Source organism: Pteropus alecto, unplaced genomic scaffold (genome assembly GCF_000325575.1).
Source record: "Pteropus alecto unplaced genomic scaffold, ASM32557v1 scaffold52, whole genome shotgun sequence".
Taxonomy (NCBI): Eukaryota; Metazoa; Chordata; class Mammalia; order Chiroptera; family Pteropodidae; genus Pteropus; species Pteropus alecto.
Window position 1 is genome coordinate 1,728,502 of NW_006433941.1, and position 7,784 is coordinate 1,736,285.

At 40.8% G+C, this 7,784-nt stretch overlaps 1 pseudogene; it reads left to right on the top strand.

The window, feature by feature from the left end:
- The first annotated feature begins 1,892 nt into the window (after window positions 1-1,892).
- On the top strand, window positions 1,893-2,677 carry LOC102890222 (annotated as a pseudogene).
- The last annotated feature ends 5,107 nt before the right edge of the window (window positions 2,678-7,784 follow it).

Sequence of the window (7,784 nt, forward strand, 5' to 3'; positions counted from 1 at the left end):
TTTCTTCTCAATATCCAATGAGTGACAACCCTTTGTTAGTGTGTCTGAGAAACTAAAATCTGGTTCTATTTTTTTTCCTCCATTCCTTTTTCCACCAGCTGAACAGAAATGCCTGTTTCTTATTTTGTGGCCCTAAAGTTTCAGCAGATCTGGGGTCCTGATTACAGATTGACCCTCTTGCTCTTTCAAACCTCTAAAAGTATAGGATAAAGCACCAAGGTTTCCACTTTGCTTTGGCTACTTGTATGATCCATAGTCTTTTTAAGTCCTAGGTTTTTACAGACCAGTTTCTGCAGGAGGCTTTGCCCCTCCCACACATAAGCTCTATTCTGGCTGCGGGTTGCTACTCCAGCTTTCAGCCTCTCCCTACCCTTCCTAGCTTCTCCTTCCCACTTTCTGCCTCTCTCTGCCCTTCTGAGCTTCTTCTTCCCTCTTCCTGCCTCTCTGATAGCCTGGTATTCACCTGCAGCTGGGCGTTTCCTAGGAAATGTGCTCTGAATGTGTCAGTAGAGGAGACTGTAAAATCTCATTGGGCGGGAAGTTCTCCTCCCTGCTTGAACTCCATGTTGTGAAAAACCATGAATTCCTTAATACTTTCTGTGAGACACAAGTAACGCCCCACCCTCCCACCCCGCCCCCACATGGTACTTGGATCACTTCTCAGTTCTCTCCATTCGTGTGTGGGTCTGATCTTCAGAGAGGCCTTCCCTTGCCACCTGACCTAGAAAAGCACTTGTCCTCATTAGTCTCCTCATCTGCTTTTTTTTCCTCCACCCCACACAGCACCTGGATAAATGTCTCTTTGTTTACTTGTGTATCCTCTATTTCCAACCACTAAATGAAAACTCCCCATGAGCAAACTTTTTTTTTTCTTTTGTCTGCTGCTATATCCCCAGAGCCTGGAAAAGTGTTCTTCTACTGCTTTAGAATCATGTGGGAAGCTTTGAAAATCCCATATACTCAGGCCACACTCCAAGCCTATTAAACCAGAATCCCTGGGGGCAAGGCCCAGGCATTTGTGTTGTTTAAAGCTTCCCCAGTGTGATAGTTAATTTTATATGTCAACTGGGATAGGCTATGATATCCAGTTGTTTGGTAAAATACCAATCTAAATGATACTGTGAAGGTATTTTTTAGATATCATTAACATTTAAATCAGTAGGCTCTGAGTAAAGCATATTACTCTACATAATATTGGTGGGCCTCATCTAATCAGCTGAAGATCTTAAGAGAAAAGAGTGAAGTTACTCCACTCTTTTCTCTTACTCCTTGCCACCAAACTCAGGAAGAGGGAATTCTGCCTCCAGGTGCATTGGGTCTCAAGACTACAACATCAGCTCTTCTCTGAGTCTTTAGCCTGAACTTCAAATTACAGATTTGCCAGCCTCTGCAATTGAATGAGTCAATTCCTTAAGATAAATCTCTCTCTGTATATATACATCCTGTTGCTTCTGTGTCTCAAAGAACCCTCAGTTATACACCCAGTGAGTCCATGTCTGAGAAGTGGTGACCTAAAAGCATGTTTAGGGTACGGTAGGCAGTCAGTAAATACTCAGATGAATGACTATCTGTTCATTCAGTTTTCCCTGTAATGTGTAGGTTGTAATGGATTCTGGAAGATTTTTTCTCTGGGACACCCAAATTCTAAAGCATCAATAGAGAACCTCAGGGATAAGATGAAGGTAGAAGCTTTATCCAGACATTTAGCTCAGCCGCTGTCAATCAGAGCAACCTAAAAGGGAGGAAGAGCTGGCCAAGTCTCTTAGATAAAAAGCAAACATCAAGTCAGAGATCCAAAAGAAAATCACATATTTGAAATATGGTGTAAATAAGATTCCATTTATTTTCACTTTAAGAAATAAATGTGAGCTCTGTTCATGCCCAGCACAGCCATGGCTTATGGTCCCAAGAAGCATCTGAAGTATGTAGCAGCTACAAATCATTGGGTGCCGAATAAACTGACTGGTGTGTTTGCTCCTCATCCATCCACCAGTCCCCACAAGCTGAGAAAATGTCTCCCTCTCATCATTTTCCTAAGGAACAGACTGAGGTATGCCCTAACATGAGATGAAGTAAAGATCTGCATATGGCGGTTTATGAAGACTGACGGCAAGGTCCGAACTGATGTAACCTACTCTGCTGGTTTTGTGGATGTCATAAACATTGACAAGACCAGAGAGAATGTCTATTTGATCTATGACACCAAGAGTCACTTTGCTATTCATTATATTATACCTGAGAAGTATAAGTTGTGCAAAATGAGAAAGATCTTTGTGGGTCCAAAAGGAATCTTTCACCTGGTGACTCATAATACTTGTACCATCCACTACCCTGATTCCCTCATCAAGGTGAGTGACACCATTCAGATTGATTTGGAGACTGTCAAAATTACTGTTTTCATCAAGTTTGACACTGGTAACCTGTGCATAGTGACTGGAGGTGCTAACCTGGGAGAAGAATTGGTGTGATCACCAAAAGAGAGAGACACTCTGGCTATTCTGATGTAGTTCATGTGAAAGATACCAATGGCAACAACTTTGACCCCTGGCTCTCCAACATTTTTGTTACTGGAAAAGGTAACAAACCATGGATTTCTCTTCCCCATGGAAAGGGTATTTGCCTCACCATTGCTGAAAAGAGAGACAAGAGACTGGTGGCCAAACAGAGCACTGGGTGAAATGATCTCTAAGTGACATAATTAAAAGAGTCTTAATTAAAGATAATGTAGTACAATTCGAAAAAAAAAAAAAAAAGAAATGTGAAATAGATGGAGTCAAGGAGAGATAGAGACTATCATTTTTTTAAAAGGTGGTCTCTAGAGATGTCTTGGTTTGATTAAGAATAAATGATTAGATTAGAAACAACTCCTTCAAGAGAGCCACAGGCCCATCTTTCATGAGCTTTTCCAAATACTCATCGAAATGACCAATGGAGAGCTGAATCAGCTCAGAACTGGAGAAAAGGGTTATCCATAGGTTTGAATCTTTAAAAAAATTACCAAGAAATAGGGCAGTGGAGACCAGATTGCAAGAGGGTTTACAAATCCACAGTTTGCCTTATATGAAGGAAAACCCCTCTGGAGTGGTCAGCTGATGCTCAGAACCATTCCCTCACTCATTATCTCTGAGGCAGAGTGAAAAGAAGAAAGTATTGGCCTGAGAACACGTCTAAGAAAGTATTCAGCCCCTGTGTCTTACCAGAGCTGGATTGAGGAAAATACAGTCACCATGGAAGGAGACGGAAACAAACACAGTGGTGTACTATAGCAGCCCAGTCCTTGGACTGCCAGGCTGTTCAGACAAGGGAGACTCTAAAAACTGGCTCAGCAGAAGCCACACCCCACAGACTTCCAGTCAGCAAAATATAACTGCAGCATGCTTACCTCTGGCCTCTCCATGTATCTGAGCCTAGTCGTTTTGAACAGAGACCTAACATGCTGATAAAATCCATCTTGACTGCTAAGAGTGGAGAAACATAAAGATCCATGCACCATCCCAACTCTCAAGTCACTGAAAGAATTAGAACAAAAATCAGTGCTTAGAAACAAGTGGAATCAAGCTGGGGAGTAAGATTATGTGTTCCCCCTTAAAACAGACTGATTTCTAGAAACAAGAAAAAAATCGCTGTAATTTCTATGTTTCTGGTGCAGGAGAATAAGGTGATGATCATGGAATATACAGAGAAACTCCGCCAGGTCAAAACTCAGAGCTGATAATTTGAGATATATCAGGTGTCCACTCCTAGACAGTCTCATGTTTCGGCTTATCCATGAAAGTTTAGAAAGAGCATACAGGCCTCCCTTGGGCAAACAGGACATGCTGTACAAGGGGACAGCTCTCAGTGTCCAGAAACAATATAAAAGACAGGATGAAAATGTGCCTTGTAACATCAGCTTTCTTTGGTTTAAACATAATATGACTTTTTCCAAAGTATGTCTTCAAAGTTTATATTCAAACATGGAACCAAGATGTCTCCTTGTTTTTGCTATGCTTAATCACTGCTGGGCTTCCTTAGAATCTAAAATAAAATCCATAAGGTTTCAAACAAACAGGTTTAGAATGGCTTTTTAAAATTTGTTTGGATTTTGCCTATTATCTCACTTGTTATTAATTATGTGGGGTTTTTTTTGGTCTTATTTACAAAAAAAAAAAAAAAAAAAGAGGAAATCACATTTTCCCCAAAGCTCAGAAATGTGGGTGAGAAGAATAAATGAAAAAAAAGCTAGCTTAAAATCACATAGAATTTGAAGCAAATTATTGTGTATAAATCTTTAACATATAGAACAACCTATAGATATGCAGCAAAAGGCAATACATCTTCATCCCAAAATTAGGACGGGGAAATCAGAAACAATTAAGTTAACAGAGCATTAATATTAATGTTTAGAAAATTGTAGAAAATCCACAAATGTCTTGGGAAATTTAGTAGTGACTAAAAGCCTGCATTCTGTTTTGTTCAAATAAAGGCTTTCCTTTCTTTAATGTGCACAATATTACCAGGAAGGGAAGACAGCATCAGACTATAATACATTATGTAGAGGGAAAAGGCCTAAAGAAAAAGCAGATGGCAACCTCTTTTGCCGGAGCCATATAATTTCATGGTGCATTTTTTCCTCATGGCTTCACTGAAATTCAAGCCCAGGGGCCAATTCTTTCTAGCAGAGGATGAGCTCAGGGGTGAGGAGGAAGCAGCAAAGATGGGGGAAGTCTTAACAAAAGGTGTGGCAATTGGATCTCTGCTTCTTTGTGAGTGATTGCTGTTTCCTTGATCAGTAGCTTTCTGGGCTCCAGCCAAACCAAGGCTCATGATGGTCACAACAGCCCCATCTCTGTTAGTCAACAATTCACTTTTCTCCATGTCACCCAATTCAAATTCCTTATGGATTGGTCTAGTTCACTTTTTTGAATGAGGTTACACAAGTCAAAGGCCAGTGGCCAGCTAACAACAACAACAAAAATGCCCCTTTAGGTCAGCACCTGGTCATTTAAAACATTAAGGGCTGTGCATGGTTAGATTCCCGAGAAAAGTTTGCGGGTGAGTAGCTACTCTACAATACACAGTTAAGTAGTACTTGGAAATTAAATAACCTGAGTTCCTAGAACAGTAGTTCTCAAAGTGTGGTCCTGGGACCAAACACCTGAATCAAGTGGGAAATAGTTAGAAATGTAAATTCCCAGGCCATATCCCAGACTTACTGACTCTGAAACACCAGGGTTGGAATCCGGTAATCTGTGTTTTAACAAGATTTTACAAAATTCCAATACACGCTGAAGTTTGAAAATCATTTGTTTAGAAAAATTCCAAAATGTCTTCAAGCTCAAGGCAGTGGAGATTGAAAGTGAAGGCAAATTTTAGCCCTTTCCAAAAGACTATGGACCAATGTCCACAGCTGGATGAATGGATAGACAAAATGTGGTATATACATATATTGGGATATTATTCAGCCTTTTAAAGGTTGAAAATTGTGATGTGTGCTACATCATAGATAAACTTGAAGGCCATATGCAAAGTGAAATAAGCCAGTCACACACACACGCATAAAAAAAACCAAAAAACAAAAACACAAATACTGTATGAACCCACTTATATGAGGTATCTAGTCAAATTCATAGAGACAGGCTAATGGAGAGTCATTTTTAAATGGGTACAAAGTTTCATTTTGGATTGATTAAAATGTTCTGGAAATAGATGGTGGTGATGGTTGTAAAACATTTAATAATTCAAAATAAGGAGAACAATCTACTAGTTTACTGCAAATGTTCTTCCTATTCTGAAACCAAATTATGCCATAAATTTTTCAAATTATTTTTCTATTTTTCTATAAAATTTGAGAGAATATTGCATCTTTGCAATGAGAATAATCTATTTATCAAAAAAGAGGTGTTGTGATATGAAAATGACTTTCTATGATTTCATAATAAATTTAAAAATCTAAAAAAAGACTTAAATTTTTTCAAAAGACATAATAAATCCACATATACTCACAAACCAATTTAAGAATAGAATGTTACCACTTCCGGTTAAGCCAGAGTAGGTAGACACTGTGCTGATCACCTCTTTCAACCACATGAAAATTACAACTAACCTACAGAACAACCATTATTGAGAATCTCCTGAGGTCTAGTTGAACAGAAGTCCTATAACTTAGGACATACAGAAAAAGTCACACTGAAATTGGTAGGTGGGGCAGAGATGCGAAACGGACTGGCCCTACACCCATGTGTGGCAGTTGAGAATCAGGAGGGATATCTTAGCTGTGGAGGTTTCCCCTGAGGAGAAAAGGGTTACAGCCTCACAACAGGGTCTCCAGCCCAGGGTTCCAGTGCTGAGAAAAGAAGTTTCCACAACTTCTGGCTATAATAACTAGCAGAGATGGTGACTGAGTGAGATAGAAGGCTGCAGGAGTCCCAGGTGTCACTCTTAAAGGGCCCATACATGGCTTACTTGCTGATGTCTTCACTCACTCTGGGCAACAGCTTGAAAGGGGCCAGGAACATATGGGGAAGAACTGAATTATCTGGCTTTAAGGTGAGGACTGGAGGGGCAGCTTTCTCCCAGACAGGGGTGCTAGCAGAAGAAATTGTTCCTTTGTTGAGCTTCCTCCTTTCCTGGAATGCAGACACAGGCTGGCACAATATATGAGTCTCCATTGGTCTGGCTAATACTGGTCACCCTGCCCTGATGATTCCCTGAGATCCCACCTCTCCCAGCTTTTGAGCCAATCCAAGGTGTTTACAGGGGCTTTTCCGTATAAATGGCCTGTCTTGGCTCATGATGTGGACTTTCTCAAAGGTTCACAAACCCCAAACAAGTAGCATCTGGCCTCAGCATGCCCCATACCTCTTGTTCAGCAACCCAAGCACGACACTGGTAGCAGTTGGCCTTGGTTCGCAGCTTAACCTCCCCCAGGCACCTCTAAGCTCAGCGCAGGTGGAGGACATCTGTGGATTACTTTGTGGCCCCTCCGAGGAGGCCCCAGGGCCTGCATGCCTGGAGGCCAATTTTGACCTAGCTGGAGCACCACATGGCTGTCTCCATAAACAACCCACCCAAAGGGCAGGCTAAAGCGAATCCTGCTCTGTAGGGTGAGCTGCTGCACAACAGCTCCTCCACTGTAGTCTTGGCCAATCTTCACAATCAATCACCCTGAGGGTCAATCCTTCCCATTGACGTGCAAACAGCAACCAATGCTCCAGTACCTCAGGAGGGTATATACAACCCACATAAGGGACACACACCTGATGCACCTGGCTCTGGTGATTAGGGAGGCTACATCACTGTGTTCTATAGGATATCTACTACATAAGGCCACTCTACTAGGACTGGGAGACATAGCAACTCTACCTAATATAAACACAGGGAAGCACCCAAAATGGGGCCACAAAGAAACATGTCCCAAATGAAAGAACAGAACAAAGCTCAAGGAAAAGAACTAAACAAAATGGAGATGAGCAATCTACCAGATGCAGAATTCAAAACACTGGTTATAAAGATGCTCCATGTTCTCAGTGAGAATTTCAACAAAGAGATAGGAAACATAAAAATAGAGTTAGAAAACATGAAAAAATAACCAGTCAGAAATGAAAAATGTAATAACTGAAATGAAGAATACATTAGAGGGAATCGACAGCAGATTAAATGAAGCAGAGAATCAAATCAATGATCTGGAAGATAAGGTAGCAGAAAACACCCTATCAAAACAGCAAAAAGAAAAAAGAATTTTAAAAATGATGATAATTTAAGGGACCTCTGGGACAACATCAAAAATACCAACATTTGCATCA